Raw genomic sequence first — 21,428 nt, forward strand, 5'->3', positions numbered from 1 at the left:
AATGGGATACATGTTGTTTCTCTGTTTGTACATGGTGTAAAGGCATACCATTTGTGTAATCATAAATTTACATAGAGTAATGTTGTTTGATTCATTCTGTTATTTTTTCCCTTCCCCCTACCCTCCCACCCCTCTTTACCCTCAATACAGTATTTCCTTCCTCCATACTTGCCCCCCTCCCTAACCCTAACTCTAACCCTAACACTAACCCTTCCCTCCCCCCCATTATGTGTCATCCTCCACTTATTAGCGATATCATTCATCCTTTGGCTTTTTGAGATTGGCTTATCTCACTTAGCATGATATTCTCCAATTTCATCCTTTTGCCTGCAAATGCCATAATTTTATCATTCTTTATGGCTGAGTAATATTCCATTGTATATATATACCACAGTTTCTTTATCCACTCATCAATTGAAGGACATCTAGGTTGGTTCCACAGTCTGGCTATTGTGAATTGAGCAGCTATGAACATTGATGTGGCTGTATCTCTGTAGTATGCTGATTTTAAGTCCTTTGGGTATAGGCCAAGGAGTGGGATAGCTGGGTCAAACGGAGGGTCCATTCCAAGTTTTCTAAGGAATTTCCACACTGCTTTCCAGAGTGGCTGCACTAATTTGCAGCCCCACCAGCAATGTATGAGTGTACCTTTCTCCCCACATCCTCGCCAACACCTGTTGTTGCTCGTATTCTTGATAATCGCCATTCTAATTGGGGTGAGATGGAATCTTAGGGTGGTTTTGATTTGCATTTCTCTTATTACTAGAGATGTTGAACATTTTTCCATATGTTTGTTGATTGCTTGTAGATCTTCTTCTGTGAAGTGTCTATTCATTTCCTTAGCCCATTTGTCGACTGGATTATTTGAATTCTTGGAATAGAGTTTTTTGAGTTCTTTATAGATTCTGGAGATTAGTGCTCTATCTGAAGTATGATTGCAAAGATATTCTCCCACTCTGTAGGCTCTTTCTTCGCATTGCTGATAGTTTCCTTTGCTGAGAGAAAGCTTTTTAGTTTGAATCTATCCCAGTGGTTGATTCTAGCTTTTATTTCTTGTGCTATGGGAGTCCTATTAAGGAAGTCTGATCCTAGACCAACAAGGTGAAGATTTGGACCTACTTTTTCTTCTATAATCTGCAGGATCTCTGGTCTGATTCCGAGGTCCTTAATCCATTTTGAGTTTAGTTTCGTGCATGGTGAGAGATATGGGTTTAGTTTCATTCTGTTGCATATGGATTTCCAATTCTCCCAGCACCATTTGTTGAAGAGGCTATCTTTTCTCCATTGCATATTTTTGGCACCTTTGTCTAGTATGAGAAAATTGTATTTATTTGGGTTTGTGTCTGTGTCCTCTATTCTATACCATTGATCTACCTTTCTATTTTGGTACCAATACCATGCCGTTTTTGTTACTATTGCTTTGTAGTAGAGTTGAAGATCTGGTATTGCAATACCCCCTGTTTCACTCTTCCTGCAAAACCAGATGCACAGAGAAACCGAATAACTCTCTCGAAAGTAGATGTTACATTCTTTTTTTGTTTGTTTGCTTTTGGTACTGGGGTTGGACCAGGGGTGCTTATCCACTGAACCACATCCCCAGCCCATTTAATTTTTAATTTTCAGACAGGGTCTCGCTAAGTTGCTGAGGCTGGCTTTGAACTTGGGATCCTCCTGCCTCAGCCTCCTGAGTGAGGCTGCTGCATTCTTGACGTCAATGTCGAATGGAGTCTTGGTGGTGGAGTAGCCCGTATGCAGAAGGAACATGAAGGGCCAGGAGCTGCACGTGGGTGCCCTGAGGGCAAGGCCTTGCCTGGTCATCTCGATCCCTCCTGCACCACCTTGGTAGCCAGTGTCATTGCACCCCATTGATCTTCACTCTGTGTCTGGAATATGGATTCACAAGGGGAGACCTGAGTTCATGCCTTGGCTTTCTGTTCCCTGTGTGATGCTGGTGAAATCAGTGGATGTGGGGAAGGCCCAGTGTCCTCACCTCCAAAGTGAGGCTACTGATGTTCTTACTGTGAGGATGACACTTCCTCCTCCACAGGATCGAGGTAAGAGAAAATTTAGAAAAGAAATATGAAACCCTATGAACTGAAAAATCCAGAAGTGGCACTGTTACTATTAAATGTCCTTTTGCCTGTGTCGTTTCACCACATAACATACCTTATTCAACACAGCGGCCAGGCAATCCAGGGGTCATTGAAAACTTGGGCTTTAGTTGATCTCTACTACTTACTAACTCAGAACCCTAAAAAAAAAAAAAGTCATTAATCTTCCTGAGCCTACTTTTCTCAAAGGTTACAATCTCTGCATTCTTTTTTCTTTTCTTCTTTTTTCAGTGCTGGGGATTGAACTTAAGGGTGCTCTACCACTGAGCTACATCCCTAACTAACCTTATTTAAAAAAATACTTGGAAATGGGGTCTCCCTAAGTTGCTGACCTTAAACTCATGATTCTCCTGACTCGGCCTCCCAAGTAGTCAATCTTAGCATTCCTGGGTTTGTAGAACACTATCTAAATATGTTATAGGATGCTATTCAGCTTTAGGAGACTCTTGCCCAGTCACCTGTGGCTGAGAGGGCCATCACCATGGAAATGACAAAATTATCAAAACTATTTTCAATAAATTATAGTTGCATCTATATGCACACTTTTTTCATAGAAGTTTAAGAAATGGAAATTCTGTAAATGAAAATGCAGAATACACTGTTAGAATTATACCTTTCTTTAAAAATTAATTCACAACTTATCAGATTCAGGTGCTACTATGTCAGTGGAACAAGTATCCACAGATTATTAAATATTATGGTTTTATTATCCTCAAAGACATATTTCCTAAATATCATTTTTTTTAACAGAACTGACATAACTGTTTTTATGCGGAAAATTGTCTTTTCCACTTTAAAATGTTACATTAGAGTGCCTTTAAATTTCATACTGCATTTGAACTGAACTTCCAGTTGTTGCTGATGTGAGAGAATGTCTTAATTCAGCTCTTTGTCTGGGGCCCTGTATCTGGGGAAAGAAAGTGCATTCTTTGGAGGGCTTGCTGAGACAGTGCTGAGTTATGAATAATTTCTGCTATCCAGAAACAGTACTTGATGTGAAAACACCACTTTAAAAACATCATTTGTTGTTTGGCTACCATTTCCCATTTCATACAAAAATTGGAAACTAGAATAGCAAGTCTTGTCCTCTGGGGACTTAAGTTCTCATTTGCTTGATGTCCCCTTCCAACTTGGAAATGCAGCATGTTGCATACTTGTGATATGAAATGGAAGCGAGCTGCCGGCTTTCTGTTTGATGCTGGAGGGTGGAGAGGAGGAAATATGTGACATCATTTGAAATTTTAAGAGGCAACCTGAGTTTGCATTAAGCGACTGCTGTTTTTAGGTGACATCCAGGAGTCATGAGACATCGTTCCCCATCCTCTCAGCCCTTAATGACATTCTCGGCTTTCAGTCCTCCCTGACAGAGTGGTTAAGGGTTTATCAATCCCATGGAATATTATTAGGATATAAAAACAAGACGTGGGACAGGACTTCCTGAATAATGAGGTAAGAGGCTCCCTCCGCAGATTCTTCTCTCCAGCAAAACAATAACTTAACTGGTGAAAATGATTTTAAAAAAGCAATAAAGTCCCTGGAAATTATTCAAAGGGTAAACAGGAAACGGAGAAAAAGTCATTCGAGAATATCTATGAAACCTTAATAAGAAGAGTGAGAGTCTGTGGCTTGGGAGGCACGTCTGCCCTCACCGCCAACCCCCTCCCCTCCCCCTCCCCCTCCCCCTCCCACCCCAGCTGGCAGGAAGAATCTCCCTCTCGCCCCCACTTGCTTATAGGGTGGAAGCTGTACTCTAGGTAAAGCAGGTTAAGTCCATGCTGCAAAAGATCAGCTGCCCTCACTCTCAGGACACACGTTACAGAAGGGACGTTCATCCCTTTGCAGCATGGATCCCTGAGTCCAGCTCCTCATCGAGGTGCAGGGGTTCTGCCCAGGCAGAAAAGCAGGACCACAGCCCAGTAGTTCTGCCTGCAGAACTGACTTTGCTTGAAACTGAGAGTGGAGAAATTCCTGGCTAAGAGTGCTGACAAAACAATGCAGATTTTGGTGGACAGTCGTTAAGAGGAGGCTAGTAGTTCGCTCTGATAGAATAGCAGAGCAGCCAGAAGTGTAATAGAGAGAAACAGGAAGGAGCCAGCCAAGGAGAACGCCCTGGGGTCACAATCATCTCGGGATCTGACGGACATGCTGTGCACAGGGACTAAGCTACACCCGTATTCCAGGAAGGGAGGACTCTGAGCAGACCCCCAAAGCAAGCCTCAAACAGACCCTGAAACCTAGGGAAGCCTCGCTGGCTCAGGGAGCTTAAACACAACCTCTGACCAAATACTGAATGAAAAGCAAGTTATTCTGACCCAAGGGCAGCTCCTAGGAAGCTAGGCTTTAAAATAATATGGGTTTCCCCTGGCTGCCTAGAAGACTGCATGTCCAAACCTGTACCCTCCCAGGGAGCCAGCAGAGTGGAGCAAGGCAGAACTCTAAGATACTAGAATGTGGGACAAAGAAAAAGCAACCCCCAACTGTGCTAACAACCTCCAAGCCACACACACATACAACAGTGAAACATAAACATCTAAGTGGCCGTGAGGGTTTAAGCACAACCTTTGACCACGAAGTGCCTCATGTCCGCTGGAAGCGATTCCTAGCCGAGGTGGCCAGGCTAAAAGGGAGTAACAGGGAGAGAATTCTGAGGTCAGATGTCAGAGGCTGCATACTGCAGGGGGACAGACTTCACAGGATGATTTTAGTAAAGTCTCTAAACAAATAAACTTCAGCAAACATCAACAGAAGCAGCCACCCCCAGGGTTAATGTCATTATCCACCGTTGCTACAAAATATTATCTAAAATATTCAGTTTCTAACAAAAAATTGCAAGGCTTGCAAAAAAATAAAAACAAGTAAACAAAACCCATACAAAAGGTAGGGGGGAAAAAAAAAAAAAACCCACAAGGAATAGAAACTGCTTTTGAAGCTGCCCAGATAAAGGACCTAGCAAATAGACACTTCAAAAGAGCTATTATACATATGTTCAAAGAACTAAGGAGAACTGTGCTCAAAGAACCAAAGGAAGGTGTGCTGACAATGTCTCATCAAAAGAAAACATCAGTAAAGAAATAGAAACTATCAAAAAAGAACCAAATAGAAATTCTGGATTTAGAAAGTACAAACAGATGCGAAAAATTCTGCGGGGTTCAATAGTAAATGCAAGTAGCTAGAGAAATCAAAAGGAAATCAGAAGATACTTTGAGATGAATGAAATGAAGACACAGCATACCAAAACTTATAGAAAGCCGCCAAAGTCGTGCTGTGAGGGAATTTTACAGTTGTCAATACCTATATTAAGAAAGAAGAAAGAGTCGGAATCAATAACCTAAACTTCTACCTTCAGACACAGAAAAAAGAAGAGCAAACTAGGCCAAACACAAACAGAAAAAGAATAAAGATGAGAGTGGGAATTAGCAAAATAAAGACTAGAAAAATAATAGAGAGAAATCCATGGAACTAAAAGCTGAAAAGATTAACAAAACTCACAAAGCTTTAGCAAGATTGACCCAGAAAAAAAAAATTGAGAAGACTCAAAATGCTAGTATCAGAAACAAAAGAGAGGACATTAATACTGACCTTACAGAAGTAGAGAAGGTTGTAAATTGCACGCCAAAAAGAATTGCGTGCCAAAAAAGAAATTATATATAAATATATACACACATTAATATATAATATATAATATAAAATACATATTATATATGTATATATATATATAATATAATTTAGCTGAAATGGACAAATTCCTCAGAAGACATAGACTACTGAAACTGATTAAAGAAGAGATAGAAAATCTGAATAGATTTATATCAAGTCAAAGTGGTAATTTCAAAACTTCCCCAAAAGGAAAACCCAAGTCCAGTTGTCTTCACTGACTTCTATCAGAGATTCCCAGAAGAAATAATATCAATTCTTCCAAACAATAGAAGGGGGAACACTTTTCAACTCATTCCCTGAGTATGGTCCTGATATCAAAATTGAACAAAGATATCACAAGAAAAGAAACTAAAGACCAATGTCCTTTATGATTATAAACACCAAGATTATCAACAAAATACTAATAAACCGAAATAGTAACATATGAAGAGAAGCCAGGCATGGTGGAACACACCTGTAATCCCAGCGACTCCAGAGAGTGAGGCAGGAGGATCAGAAGTTCAAGGCCAGTCTCAGTAATTTAGTGAGGCCCTAAGCAACTTAGTAAAACCCTATCCCAAAACAAAAAATAATAAAGGAATGGGGATGTGACTCAGTGGTTAATCACCCCTGGGTTCAATTCCCAGTACTGCCCCAAACAAACCAACCAAAAACTAAACATATGGAAAGGAGCAGATGCCATGAACAAATGGGATTTATACCAGGAATACATGGTCAGTTGATAGCCAGAAATCAATTAATAGAGTGCACACTAGGTTTTTTTATTTTTAATTTTTTTATTTTTATAGACTGCATTTTGATTCATTGTACACAAATGAATCTTTTCATTTCTATGGTTGTGCACGATGTAGATTCATACCATTTATGTAATCATACCGGGGAGAAAATCTTTTCCACACACACTTCAGATAGAGCACTAGTCTCCAAAATTTACAAAGAACTTACAAAACTTTACACCAAAAATACAAAGAACCAAATCAATAAGTGGGCCAAGAAACTGGGCAGACACTTTACAGAAGAAGATATACAGGTGATTAATAAATATATGAAATAGCATACACTATTAATAGAAGAAAGCAGAAAGAATTAATCTCTATTTACAGATGATGTGATCTCATATATAGAGCCCACCAAAAAATTTAGAATAAACAAGTTCATCAAGTTTACAGGATATAAGATGAATGTACAAAAGGCAATCTTATTTCTGTGCACTAAAAATGGACATTCCCAAAAAAGGAAATTAAGGGAAAAATTTCATTATAATAGCATCAAAATTAATAAATAGGCATAAATTCAACCCCAAATGCACAATTTGTACACTGAAAACTCAAAACATTGTACAAAGAAAATTTAAAAGGTCCAAATGAATACATCAGAATGGTCTAAATTACAGCTTAGAAAATTCAATACCATTAAGATGCCAATATTCCCCAATCAATTTACAGATTTAACTCAATCTTTAAAAAAAAAACAAAAAACCCTGCTGGTTTGTTGCAAAATTTGATAAGCTGATCCTAAAATTCATATGGAAGCTGGGCATGGTGGTGTATGCCTATAATCCCAGTGGCTTGGGAGGCTGATTGCAAGTTCAAAGCCAGCTTCAGCAATTTAGCAAGGCCCTAAGCATTTTAGTGAGACCCTGTGTCAAAATAAAACAAAAGGACTGGGACTATGGTTCAGTGGTTAAGTACCCCTGGGTTCAATCCCTGGTACCCCAAAGAAAACAAAACCAAAGAACACCTGAACTAAATGAAAATTCCTATGGAAATGCAGGGGACCCAGAATTGACAAAAAGATCTTTGTAAAGATGATTTTTAAGTTGGAGGATTCACGTTTCTTGATTTCAAAACTTACTACGAATACACAGTAATCAATGCAGTGTGGTACGAATATAAATAATCATATAGATTAACAGAATAAATTGACAATCCAGAAATAAGCTTCTGCATTTATCAAATGATTTTCCACAAGGGTGCCAGGTATAACATGATGGGCATATGCATCTTTTTTTCTGTTACCAACAGCACAATACCACAGACTGGGCAAGTCTTAGCAAAAAGATTTATTTTAGCTCACAATTCTGAAGGGTCACTGCACCTGGTGAGTCCTTGCTGACTGACAGAGTCCCAGGGAGGTTAGGGTAAGAACAGGAAGCACGTTGTGTGTGTTCCCTGGCCCCATCCTGGGGCTCCACCCTGATGACTTGATCTAATCCTCATCACCTCCCAAAGGCCCCATCTCTAGAGAACATTCTTTAATTAAGTTTCCACCTTATTAATGCCTCATGATGAGGATTTAATGTAAACACATAAAACTGTGGAGGATCACACTCAAACCATAACCAAGCCTCTTCTGGTCTCCAAGGCGCATGTCCTTCTCACAACACGTCATCCATCTCCAACAATCTCTAAACCTTAATTTGTTCTCGGATTAATTCAAAAATCCAAAGTCGTATCTGACACTCAAGGCAAACTCCTTGCAGTTGTGAACCTGTAAAATCAAAATAAGTAATCTTCTTCCAATACACAGTGGTGGGACAGGCACAAGGCAATATCCCCATTTCCAAAGGGAGGCCTAGCCAAAGTGTATGTAGAAAGGTGGAGTCAGCCTAGAGCAGACCAAAACCCAGCAGGGCAGGCACTGAATGCTAAAGCTCCAGTCCAGCATCTTGCACACATTGAGATGAGGGGTGGGGACCCAAGGCCTGGAGTGGTCCTGCCCCTGTGACTTTGCTGGTTATAAGCCACATGGTGGCTTTCTTGGACTGCACACTGATTTCCACACCTTTCCAAAGCTGGCTGGCAGGCTGCTATCTACTGTGCCTTTGTGGGGTCCTTGCTGACCCCACTCCTACGCTGCAACACCCTACTGGGGCTTTTCTGCAGGATTTTAACTCTTTGTCAAACTTCTGCCTGGTCTCCCAGTTTTTCCTTTGAAATCTCTGTGGCAGATACCACAGCCCCGTACTCTGCATTCTGTGCGCCTGCAGAACCAGCAACGTGTGGAGGCCAAAGTCTGCCACTGGCACAAGATACACCTGGGCCTCTTTGAACCATGGTTGCAGTGGCCGGAATGTCAGAACCCTGAGGCAACTTTGGTCCCCTATCTTAATCATACCATTGAGGAAAGAAGACTCCTTTTCCAACAAATGGTGCAGGCACACCTGAGCATATTGATACAAAAGAACACACTTTGGATTCACTACTGTGCACCATATATACAAATTCACTCAAATGGAGTGCGGACCTCAATGCAAGAGCTAAAACTATAAAACTCTTAGAAGAAAACAGGTAGTTTTGTGACCTTGGGCTAGGTAATGATTTCTTAGATTTGACACTGAAAGTATCAGCAACAAAAGAAATATAGAGGTCACAGTGGTGAAAAAGCTGGCTAAAGCAATCAGGTCCCTCCCTTCCACATAGACCTTGGGTTTGTGTATGTTTTCCACTGGGTGGGATCAGAGGGGGATTTCTCCTTTATGTGTACATGCACTAAATAAACCTAATTAAAAAAAAAAAAAAGAAAGAAAAACAGATAAATGGGACCACAAAAACCTTAAGAACTTTTATGCAGGGAGGGACATTATCAAGAAAGTGAAATGATAAAACTAGAGAATGGGCGGAAATACTTGCAAGTCATATATCTGAAAAAGGACTTGTTTCCAGAATATATAAAGAACTCTTGCCACTCACTAATTACAAAACAATTTCAAAATGTGCCAAGTATTTGAGTCAATGTTTTTCCAAGTATGATAAATAAATGACCAATGAGCCCACGAAAACATGCTGAATATCATGAAACTTGAGGGAAAGACAAATGGAAACCACAACGAGGTGCCACTTCAGGGCTGGGGAAGTGGCTCAGCGGTAGAGTGCTTGCCTGGCATGCATGAGGCTCTGGGATCGATTCCCAGCACTGCAAAAAAAAAAAAAAAAAAAAAAAAATCACTTCATCCCACCACAATACAGTCAATAACAAGTGCTGGTGAGCATATGGAGAAATTGAGAACAGCCACTATGGAAAAGAGTTTGGCAGTGTCTCCAAAACTTAAAGGTAGAAGTACCATTAAACGCATCAAGTCCACTTATAAGCATATACCCAAGAGAACTGAAAATAGATGTCTGTACTGGGTGCGGTGGCACAAACCTGTCATCCCAATTACTCCAGAGGCTAAGGCAGGAAGATTGCAAGTTTGAAGTCAGGCTTAGCAATTTAGCAAGACCTTGCCTCAGAATTAAAAAATAATTGTAATAAAAAGTCTGGGGATGTCGCTCAGTGGTAGAGTACCCCTGGGTTCAATCCCCAGTACCAAAGAAAGAAAAATACACATCTGCTTACAAACTTGTATGTGAACACCTATAGCAGCATTAATCGGAATAAGCAAGAACGAAAAGCAACGCAAACATTCATCAACTGATGAATGGAAAAATAAATGTACTGTATTTGAACAATGAAATACTATTTGGCAATAAAAATGAATAAAGCAGAAGTACTTGTACATGTTCAACCCAGATGAACCTCAAAAACATTACACTAAGTAAAAGAAGCCAGTCACAGAAGGTTATGTACTTTACAAGCCCTTTGTTTTAGTCAGCTTTTTCACTGCTGTGACTAAAGGACCCGACCAGAACAATTGTAGAGGAGGAAAAGTTTATTTGAGGGCTCATGGTTTTAAGGTCTCAGTCCACAGACAGCTGGCTCCATTTCTCAGGGCTCAAGGTGAGGCAGAACACCAGTGTGGCAGAGGGAAGCAGTTCATAGGATGATCAGTAAGCAGAGAGAGGTCTCCACTCACTAGACACAAATATGTACCTCAAAGCCAGGCCCCATCTGCCTTCAGTTACCACTCAATTAATCCCTATCAGGAGATTGATTCACTGATTGGGTTAAGGCTCTCACAACCCAATCATTTTTCCTCTGAACCTTCTTGCATTGTTTCACACGTGAGCTTTTAGGGGACACCTCACATCCAAACCATAACACCCCTCTGTATGAAATGCCCAGAAAAGGCAAATCGGTACAGGCAGAAAGATTTGTGGGTTCTAGGACTGGGATAGGAATGGGCATGTCTGCTAAAGAATACTGGTTGTTTTCTTTGGTTAATGGCACAAAAATGTTCTGAAAGTAGATTGTAGTGATGTGTGCGAGATTCTGCAAATACACTTACAAAACTGGGTTTTATACATAGAATAAGTGGATTGCATGGTAAGTTAATTATATCTCAATAAAGCTGTTTTTAAAAATCAGTATGTTTTCTTGATGAAGGAAGAAAAACTAATTGTTAATCTTCCAAGTAGTTTAAAAATATTCCTGTCCCTTACTCAGAAAACATTCACACTAACATAAAAACAGTATCTATGGTTCCAGAATAATCCTTGCAGGGGAAAGATGACTACCGTGATTTTCCAGATACATAAGATTGAAAACCAGTGGGAGCAGGTGGCATGAATTTAGTCCCACTGACTGCTACCAGACAGACTGCAAAAAGGGTTTCTGGAAAACAATAAATTAGAAAAAATACCTTATTTGTCTTAAAAATAACACAATTACCAGGAAGCCGTGGGTTTATATTTGGAGAGATCATTTTACATTACCAGTTCTTGCTATGAAATGAAATCTCTTTCAACTAAAAATTCTGGCAGATTTTTCTTTTTCCTCATGGGGATTTTAAAATTTTATTCACATGCTTTTTAAAGAGAGAGAAACTTCTTTGTAAACATGATCTGTTTCTCATACTTTCCAGTGGCTGATTATATCCACATTTTTAAGCAGATGGTGGTCGAGGATACTAACGAAAAGAAAACACATTTTAATTTCCTTTATTAAATCGAGGTAGGAAGATAATCTGAGGATGATTAAATTAGAGAAGTTAAATAACTTGTTCCTTAGGAAAATGATGGTCAGAACCACAGAGCTATTTATGTAGTAACGATGGAAGGCAAGTGGCCACAGGAAATCGGGGAAAGGCTTATTTTTTTCAGTAACAAAGGAAGCAATGATGTCGCGAGACAGCGTTAACCTCTGTCTCACTCTGGTCAGCTCCAGATGAGACAGCATTGCTGCGCAACCCTGGGTTCATGAGCCAGCGTCTGCGCCTGCGCGGACACACACACACACACACACACACACACACACACACACACACACACACACACACACACACACACACACACACACACGACTGCAGACCTGAGCTGCAACTGCTGATCTTCAACGTGGCACACTTAACACCTTCTCAGGTTACAAGTGATGACAACATTAAGGGTCCCCTCCATTTACCATTACCGGCGGCTCCGCAGAACGCCACCTGAGCACTAAAAGCCACCTGCCGTCCTCTTTCAGAGAGCAAAGGTGCCTCGACCTTCCTCAGGAGACTTCTGCACTCTATTACATTTTCTTGCTTGGTTCTGGGAAGTGGATATTTCCTATCGGACAAGGTGAATAAGCCTTTTGAACTTAAAGGATATTGCCTTTATTTCTTCGAGGTATGAATTACATCTGCTTCTGCCCTGGAATATTAAACTAGCCAGACAATAGTTCTGTCCACACATATGTAGGAATAATACGGCACCTCCTGACCTTGGTCAAATCCGCTCGGAGGCACTGGAGTTTGTTGATGAAACTGCAGATAAAGCTGGTGCCTGTGAACCTGAGGCCCTGGCTGACCTGCAGATTGTGGGTTAACAAGATGGTGAAGCAGGAAATGGTCTGACACATCGAAGAGAAAAACACGCCAGAAGTTTGGAAAATGAGAGTTGGTTAGATTTTGAAGACTGTTTGTATATTCAGTGTTAAAAGGGCCGATAATATTCGAACATGTAAAGAGAAAAGTATGGCACTAGTTGTACAATTGTTGAAAAATATAAGGTCTCAATCTAGAGCAGTTCACATTACTAGGGGGGTAGAACAGCAATCTCTCCCAGAGAACCACACGGTGCATACGGTGTGTCTTATCACCTGGCACCAGAATTCCTCCCAGGAACGGAATACTATTTGTTTTGGGGAAAGGACATGAAAAACCACTTTGGAGTTGAAGGTGGGAACTTCAACGTGAGGGCTAGGTGCTGGCAGGGGCATCAAAGAGTCAGAATTAAACTGCTCTGTATGGGAAACTGGAGGGAGGAAATGGGAGCGGCTGTGGAAAGAGGAGGTCTGTCAGAAGCGCACCCAGCAGCAAGGTGTAGAAAGTGGGCTGACTGTACAGTAAGGAACTTATTTTTCTCTGCAAGCAAGTATTCCGGAGGAAGTTCTTTTGGGGGGCAGCGGTGTGGCCATGGAGGTAGCCCTTCCATGTAACTGACTGAGGGCTCCAGTTGTGGCTCTTCAACATCTGTTGCAGTGTTTGTGCTGAAGCCATGTTTCCTGGCAGCGCCAGCCAATGGCTCAGGGCAGCAGGAAGACCCAGGCAGATCTCCTGGGTAGGCCTAGGGTCCTCCAAGACTCCCCAGTGACTATGCTAAACTTTCCCAAGACCATAGCTCTGTCTAAGATGTTTCTCCTCAACCTTGTCTCTATTTTCATTAGTTGCAGTCGGATTTGATCATCATCTAATAGCTCTCCCAGCCTTCTTAAGCTCACCCCCCTTTTCTTTTTATTAGGCATATTCCCTAAGAAAATGCACTTTTAATCCCACCTAAGCATCCACTTCTAGAAGGACTTTAACACAATTGGTAATGCTCAGATTTCTTTGGGCTTTCCCCCATGGTTGCAAAGTGGTAGCCAGAGTTCCTGCCATTCCATGCACATTCAAGAATAGAAGGAGTGATTGAAAAAAAGGGCTGTACCTAACCCTTTTATCGGGAAAGTAAAAGCTTTCCCTGTACATACTCATATCCTAACATCCAATGAAGTCTACTGAAATAGCCTTTCTTGGACATCTTAACTGTAAATAAAGCATTGAAGAAATAGGTCAGTGCCTATCAAGAGTTATTTTGGAGAACTCTTTATGCACTAAAAGAAACTGCCTGCAAAACAGAATTGTTAGTCATAATTCAACATCTCATGTATTCATTTATTCATTATTATCAGCAGTATGCAAGCCCTTCACCAGATTTCATGTAATTTTGGGAATATTCAGTATTGTTTTAAAATGAGATGTTTTGAACACTCAAATTCCAAAAGATTTCCCTAACAATAATAACACTAACAAGGCGTTTACCATGGAATCCTTAGGTCAGAGAACTAAGGAAATGTCAAAGCAGCTATGTGGTTCAACGACTCCTGGAAAGGAGAAATCTCTGCATTTAATTTTGTAACTTTTAGTTAGATCTTTCATCATTTAGCATAAAAGATCCAGAAAATCATCAAAAAACCATTTGACCTGTATAAAATGCTTTCCAGAATAAGTCTTTAAAAATGCTAAGATCACAGATGATTAAAACGTGTCCTTTCTAAGGAATTTGTAAATGGTTGAATTTATCCTTCCAATATACCAGCTAGTGTAGGTTTTTAAAAATTGCGGTTAGGAAAAATATAATTTTGGGTTCCATAATATTTATTGAGAAATATTCAGTGTGCCAGGTACTGGACCAAGATTTCACTGAATCTCAAAGACAAGGTCTCTGCGCCAAGGAAACTCACTTTTCAGCGGCAGTAAGATACTAGTGAGGTAGTAACTGAAGCCACCAGAGCATATGGTGGAGGTCATGAAGGAAAGGAGTTGGCACTGTAGGAGAACTACTTAAATACTTTGGTCAAGAATGGCATTTCTGGGCTGGGGAGATAGCTCAGTTGGTAGAGTGCTTGCCTTACAAGCACGAGACCCTGGGTTTGATCCCCAGCACCGCAAAAAAAAAAAAAAAAAAAAAAAAAAAAAAAAAGAATGGCATTTCCTAAAAGCAAGAGTCAATAACTGGGATAGATTCAAACTAAATAGCTTTCTCTCAGCAAAGGAAACTATCAGTAATGTGAAGAGAGAGCCTACAGAGTGGGAGAATATCTTTGCCACTCATACTTCAGATAGAGCACTAATTTCCAGAATATATAAAGCACTCAAAAAACTCTACACCAAGAATACAAATAATCCAATCAACAAATGGGCTAAGGAAATGAACAGACACTTCACAGAAGAAGATCTATAAACAATCAACAGATATACGAAAAAATGTTCACCATCTCTAGTAATAAGAGAAATGCAAATCAAAACTACACTAAGATTCCATCTCACCCCAATTAGAATGGCGATTATCAAGAATACAAGCAACAATAGGTGTTGGCGAGGATGTGGGGAAAAAGGTACACTCATACATTACTGGTGGGGCTGCAAATTAATGCAGCCACTCTGGAAAGCAGTGTGGAGATTCCTTAGAAAACTTGGAATGGACCTACCATTTGACCCAGCTCTCCCACTCCTTGGCCTATACCCAAAGGGCTTAAAATCAGCATACTACAGAGATACAGCCACATCAATGTTCATAGCTGCTCAATTCACAATAGCCAGACTATGGAACCAACCTAGATGCCCTTCAATTGATGAATGGATAAAGAAACTGTGGCATATATATACAATGAATATTACTCAGCTATAAAGAATAATAAAATTATGGCATTTGCAGGCAAATGGATGAAATTGGAGAATATCATGCTAAGTGAGATAAGCCAATCTCAAAAAAACCAAAGGACAAATGATCTCACTGATAAGTGGATGATGACACTTAAAGGAGGGTGGGAGGGGGGCAAAAATGGAGGAAGGAGGGACTGTATAGAGGGGAAAGAGGGGTGGGAGGGGTGGGGGGATGTAAAAAATAAGAGAATGATTCAAACATCATTACCCTATGTAAATGTATGATTATGCAAATGGTATGCTGTTACTCCAAGTACAAACAGAAACAACATGTATCCCATTTGTTTACAATTAAAACAAATTAAAAAAAAAAAAAAAAAAAAAGAATGGTATTTCCCAGAAAGTGATGTTTAAACTGAAAGAAAGAACAGGTGGGGAAAGAGCTCCTGGTGTGATCTAGGGAGGAGAGCAAGCCCGGGGGCTGGCTGGCAAAGGAGAGAGTCGGGGTGTGACACCATGGGATTTGCTGTGCTGAGGAGGTGGACTGTAGAAGACTCAGAGAAAAGCAGGAAGCCACCCGGGGGTGATGGCAGTGGACCTCGAGAGGAGGCAATGAACTTGCTCCTTCCAAGATGTAAAATGTTGCCAAGGGCAAATGCTAGTCCTCTGGCTCCTGCCATTGCAATGAGTAATAAGCCATTCTCTGTCTCTGACCCAGGAGTCTTGTATCTTCTGTCAGAATTTAAAGAAAGAAAAACAAACCTGAAAATCTCTGGCGACTAACTTGCAAGTAGGGTGAAACCTCAGACCCTCCACATTTTTGATGCTTAACCTATTCCAACCATCATCTCAACTGTCCCTTCGCCCTCCCCGGTCTCCACACATCTTCTCAGTTCTTGAGTCCTTCCCACCCATCACTACCCGTCTAGTTGGTCAGTCCTGAATCCTGACTCATCCTTCACCTCCACCCACGGACCCAGTCCCTCAGCAAGTCTAACTGGCTCTTCCTCCCAGAACAAGAGGCAAACCCACCCCCAAGTGCTGGCCAAGCCTTTGTAGTTCCTTCTGACTTTCTTTTGACCAAGGCAAGTCATGTGGCCCAGCCTAAGGCCAAAGGGCAGGGGAAATAGACTGGTTCTTCAGTGAGAAAACAAAACCAAACCAAAAGCGCCTGTAAGATTCTCTGGCAAAAGGTATGGGTACTGGGAAGAGTGGCTGGTTGTGTCTCTTAGATCTTCCACAAGCACCAAAGTGAATTTTTTTCCTAAGGAGAGATCTATTCTTCAAAATAGTCCACAGACACCAACATACCATCTACTCAGACTTCAGAAGGGCAATTGGCCCACAGAGTCCTCACCAGAGCTGGAAATGGGTGTTTCCTGGGGCTCATGTGCCAGAAACACCATGGTAGTCAATGCCTGGCTCTGGAAGGTTATCATCACCATAACCACCCCTATCCTTTGTTCCTGGGGACTGGCCCAGGCCCAGAGAAGACCAGCAGGAGTGAATATTCTGAACAGGTCTTCCAAAGCCTGGCATCCCACCCCGGTGGCATTTGAGGCGTTCATCTTAGTTGGGCATATGTTACGTAGGCTCTCACAGTGAAAATGTCCTTTTTCCACCTTTTAAAAATATCTCTACGGAGATATAATTTATATACCATGATATTCCCCCATTTTAAATAAACAATTTGACGAGTCTTGGTAAATGTCTACAACGGCCCAACCATCACTTCAACCCCATTTTAGATCATCTCCATTATGCCCCAAAGTTCTCTCAGTGTGCAGTTGATCACCAACTGTACTTTATTTCCAAACAACCACTGATTTTTCCATCTCTATGATTTTTCCTTCCTCTGAAAATTTTATTAAAATTGGATCATATATGTGGTTTTTGAGGAGCTGGGGTTGTAGCTCAGCGGTGGAGCCCTTGCCCAGCATGCATGACGTCCTAGGCGTTATCTGCAGCCCGGAGAGAAAGAAGAAAACAAAGAGGGAAAGAAAGAAGTGGTGCTTTGGTCTGACTTTTTTCACTTCATTGTTGGGGTTCACTCACACTGTGGTATATAAATCAGTGGTTTCTTTCTTTTCATTGCTGAGCTGTATGGAGCTAGTATGTTTTTAATACGTACTAATGTTTGTTTTAAAGAGAGGGTGGGTCCAGAGTTTTGGCAGTCAAGAGAGTCTAAAGCTCATTGACATTGTGTAGGTTTTATTTTCAGGATGTTTTCTATTTATGGCAAGTGGTACTAGTTTTCCATACTAGTTATCTATGGCTGCGTAACAATAACCCGAAAACTTAGCAGTTTAAAATACACTTTTGTTACCTGCAAGGGACTGGATGTTTTTCATTCCTCCTTCCCCACCGCACACACACTTCATGTGTCATATCCTACCTCCCTAAAGTGCTGGTATCAGGAGGTGCATAGGTCACAAGAGCTCTGGAGTTAAGTGCCCTGACAAGGAGGCTGCAGAGAGACCCCCTCACCCCTTCTCATGCACGAAGTTACATGAAAAGACAGCAGTCAGGAAGTGGACCCTCACAGACAGAATCTGCTGGCACTTGACCTTGGACTTTCCAGTCTCTAGAACTGTGAGAAATAAATGCCCCGTTTATGAGCCACCCCATTTATGGTCTTTTTGTTATAGCAATTCAGATGACCATGTTACCTTGCTCGGATTTTGATGGCTGGGAATCTGGGAGTGACTTGGCTAGGTGGCTTTACTTTAGGGTCCCTCCTGAGGCTGCAGTTATTTGAAGGTGTGGTTGAGGTTGGGGGACTGTGTTGAGGTTTGAGCCCTTGCTCAAAGGGCTGGCTGGAAGCCTGGGCTCCATCCTGAAGTAGGTGGGAGGTCTCCGTTCTCCCCACAGGGCCTCCATAGTGCTGATCAAGACATGTCAGCTGGCTTCCCTTGAACTGAGCGATTCAACAAAGTGCTAGAGAGGACGTTACAGTGCTTTTTATAATCTAGTTTCTGAAATACCACTTTTATTTCATTCTGTTCTCTAGAAGTGAGTCACTACTACTAGGTTCCAACCCACGCTCAAGAGGAGAATTAGGCTCCACCTTTTGAAGAGAGGAAGTATCATATAAATCATGGGCAGGTAGTAGCTTTGCACCAAATTTCCCCTTTAAAATATACTTCAGTTACTGGGGGTGTATCTCAGTGGTAAAGCACATGCTTACCATGCTAGGCCCTGGGTTCGATCTCCAGGGTGTGTGTGTGTGTGTGTGTGTGTGTGTGTGTGTGTGTATGCACATATGCATATGGTCCAAGCTTACTTTCCTGTTCTCTCCCCTGTGTGAGTCCTATAGTCCAATCCAGCATTTTTCAAAGGGAGTTCTGTCTAATTTCAATGTTACTGGAGGGAATAGACTCTGAAGCCAAATGAACTTGGGAAAGTCTGGTTAAACAAAGTGAAACCAGTTCTTTCTAGAAGGAATTGCCAGAGCTTTTACCCTGTTGATGCATACTGGGAAATAACAAGAGATTCTGGCACATGCATTTCCTCTCATTTCAAAAAAATTATACCTCCCTTTGTTTTTGTGTGTGGAGCATCCATCTCCTGGGCCTAGTGTCCAGCATTCTTGTAAAGCTGTTGTCAGACAGGGCAACTGCTTTTCCTAACAGGACTCACATCTCCCAGTTCTCATGCTTTTGGGCTCACGACTTCCTTTGCCTGGAAGATCGAACTACTGGCCCCAGTTCTTGACCTCTTTGTCTTTGCCATGTTATTTCGCAATTCTGCCCAATAGAGGTAGAGTTTATTTATCTACTCCTGATTTGGGGTTTGGCTGTATGACTTGGTTTGGACAATGTTATCAGCTTTTTGTCACTGTGACAGATACCTGAGAAAAATCAACTTAGAGGAGAAAAGATTTATTTTGGCTCATGGTTTCAGTCAATGGTCAGCTGGTTCCATTGCTTTTGGCCCGTGGTGATGCAGAACTTCATAGAGGACATGGCAGAGGAAAGCTGATCAGCTTTTGAATAAGCTAGAGAGTGGAGAGAGTGAAGGGAAGAAGCTGGGGACAAGATATTGTCCCCAAGGGCATGCCTTCATGGACTCTCTTCCTTCTACTAGATCCTACCCCCTACACTTTCCACCACCTTCCAATAGTCCATTCAAATTATGAACCCCACATTGGATTAATCCACTGATAAGCTCAGAGCCCTCATGAGCCAGTTACTTCCCAAGGGCCCCACCTCTGAACACTGCTGAACACTGGGGACCAGCTTTCAATACCTGAGACTTTGGGGCACCAATTCAGTCCAAACCACATTAGTCAATGAATGTGAGTGGAAGAGACACTGCAGAGGTGTGAGATGTGCCTCTTGTGCCTTGGTATCACTGTGAGAAGAGCTTCTCCAGGTGAACCGATGTGAAACAGGCCTGAGCCCCATGCGGCCAGAAGCCAAGTCCAGCAGGGTTCCCAGCATGAGCAGAGATGCTCCACAAGCCAGGCCCACCTGCAGACACACAGGGTGCAGCCCTGTGACAATAGCTAAGTTTGGCTTAAAGTCCACCTCAGCCCTTTCTCTTCCCTCCCCCACACTTCCACAAGAATTTGACCATGGCTTCTCCCTTCTTTGAGCCCCTCAGTTTGCCATGCACCTCTCTGACAGCTCCTGTCCTCCAATGTTGGCCCCTTACCATGGATGGGCTCAACACCCCGCACCCCCAGGACAAGTTATGTCTTAGTGGTCCTTGTGTCCTTAGCGTCTACTGTCTTGCATGCCTCTCAATGAATCTTTGTTGCACAGAATTGAATTTAGTTTATTTCACAATTCTGCCTTTGCAGGCTCTGAGAAGAAATTATGGCTTGACTGACGGCATTAGAGAAAAAGAAAAGAAAGCTTCCGAAAAGAGAGTACCTTTGATTGAGTGGGGTTTGTTCTTTTTTCCAGTCGAGAGCCTCCTCTGTTTATCACCTTTGACAGAAGATGTTGACGACACCCAGGAAGCAGCCTGGGCTCAGGAGTGACGAGACAGCCGTTCTCCCGCAAGGGCCCCTGCCGTCAGGAGCTGCACCTTCATACGGAAACCTTTTTATGGTCTCCCTGCTGACTTCGGGGGCTGATGAGTCAATTCTGAAAAAAGCTTTAAAGGAAACAGGACTGTAAAAATAGAAACCAAATGAAGACTGGCTGGCCCAAGGAGCAGCAGCAGCAGTAACGATCCACATTTCCCCGTGCAGCACACAGGACAAATGCCTGTGCTTTTTTTTTATTTTAAAGGGGATAATTTGGAAGATGGGTCATTGGTCTTCCATAATGTTTGCTCTTCAAGGATATGTGCTTGGGCCCTTGTTGCAGCCGTGAGCAATTCAGGAATAGGTCACAGTTGCTGATCCCTCACGTGCCCCACAGGCAGGGGTCTTGTGGGCCTGGAGGTCTTGAGCTTGTTAGTCCTCGGGTGGCTTCCCAAATTTGCACCTCCACAGCACTCCTGCATCCGTTCCCCATGCATCACGGCCTCCATCAACCCACCAGGCCACCGATCACTGGTGGCTGCAGACCAGCAGCCACAGAGACCATCTCCATGGCTTTTGAAGGTCTGGTCTTCACAAAAGCAGCCCAGCACAGTGTCCTGGCCCACAGTGGGGTGGGTGGTGAGAGGCACATTCACCTGGGGAGCTGTCATGGCATGGTGGCGTCCACACAAAGGTTAAGGGCCTGGTGCAGATGTGTCCAGGGACGGTTCATTTACAGAGCTGCCTCGAGATAACTGTGGGCTCCACTGGCACATGAGATAACCTGGCCTGCTTGGAGACTCAAGGGGCTGTGCCCACCCTGCATCCCACCCACCCTTCATGCTGGCAATGGGCCAAGGGCAGCCCTGGCAACTACAGGGAAGTTTGGCAAAAGAAACCTAAAATATGAAGTCCATCCTGATTACAGCAGGAGAGGGGTGAACGTCTGGAGCGGCCGCTGCCAGGCTTCTTGTGAAAGGCCAGAGAGTACTTCTCCTCGGCCTTAGAGGCCAGAGGGGCCCTCTCACCACCACTTGGTGCTACCACTCTCTCCCTGGAGCAGACACAGGCGATGCACAAAGGAGCATGGCTGGAGATTTTTTTGGCATTGGGGTTGGTGACTCTAATGGTCAGCTGGGCTGCTCCTTCCATGATGGCTTTGTGGTTCCCTGTAGGACACCTT

Source organism: Sciurus vulgaris, assembly GCF_902686455.1.
Source record: "Sciurus vulgaris genome assembly, chromosome: 16".
Lineage (NCBI taxonomy): Eukaryota > Metazoa > Chordata > Mammalia > Rodentia > Sciuridae > Sciurus > Sciurus vulgaris.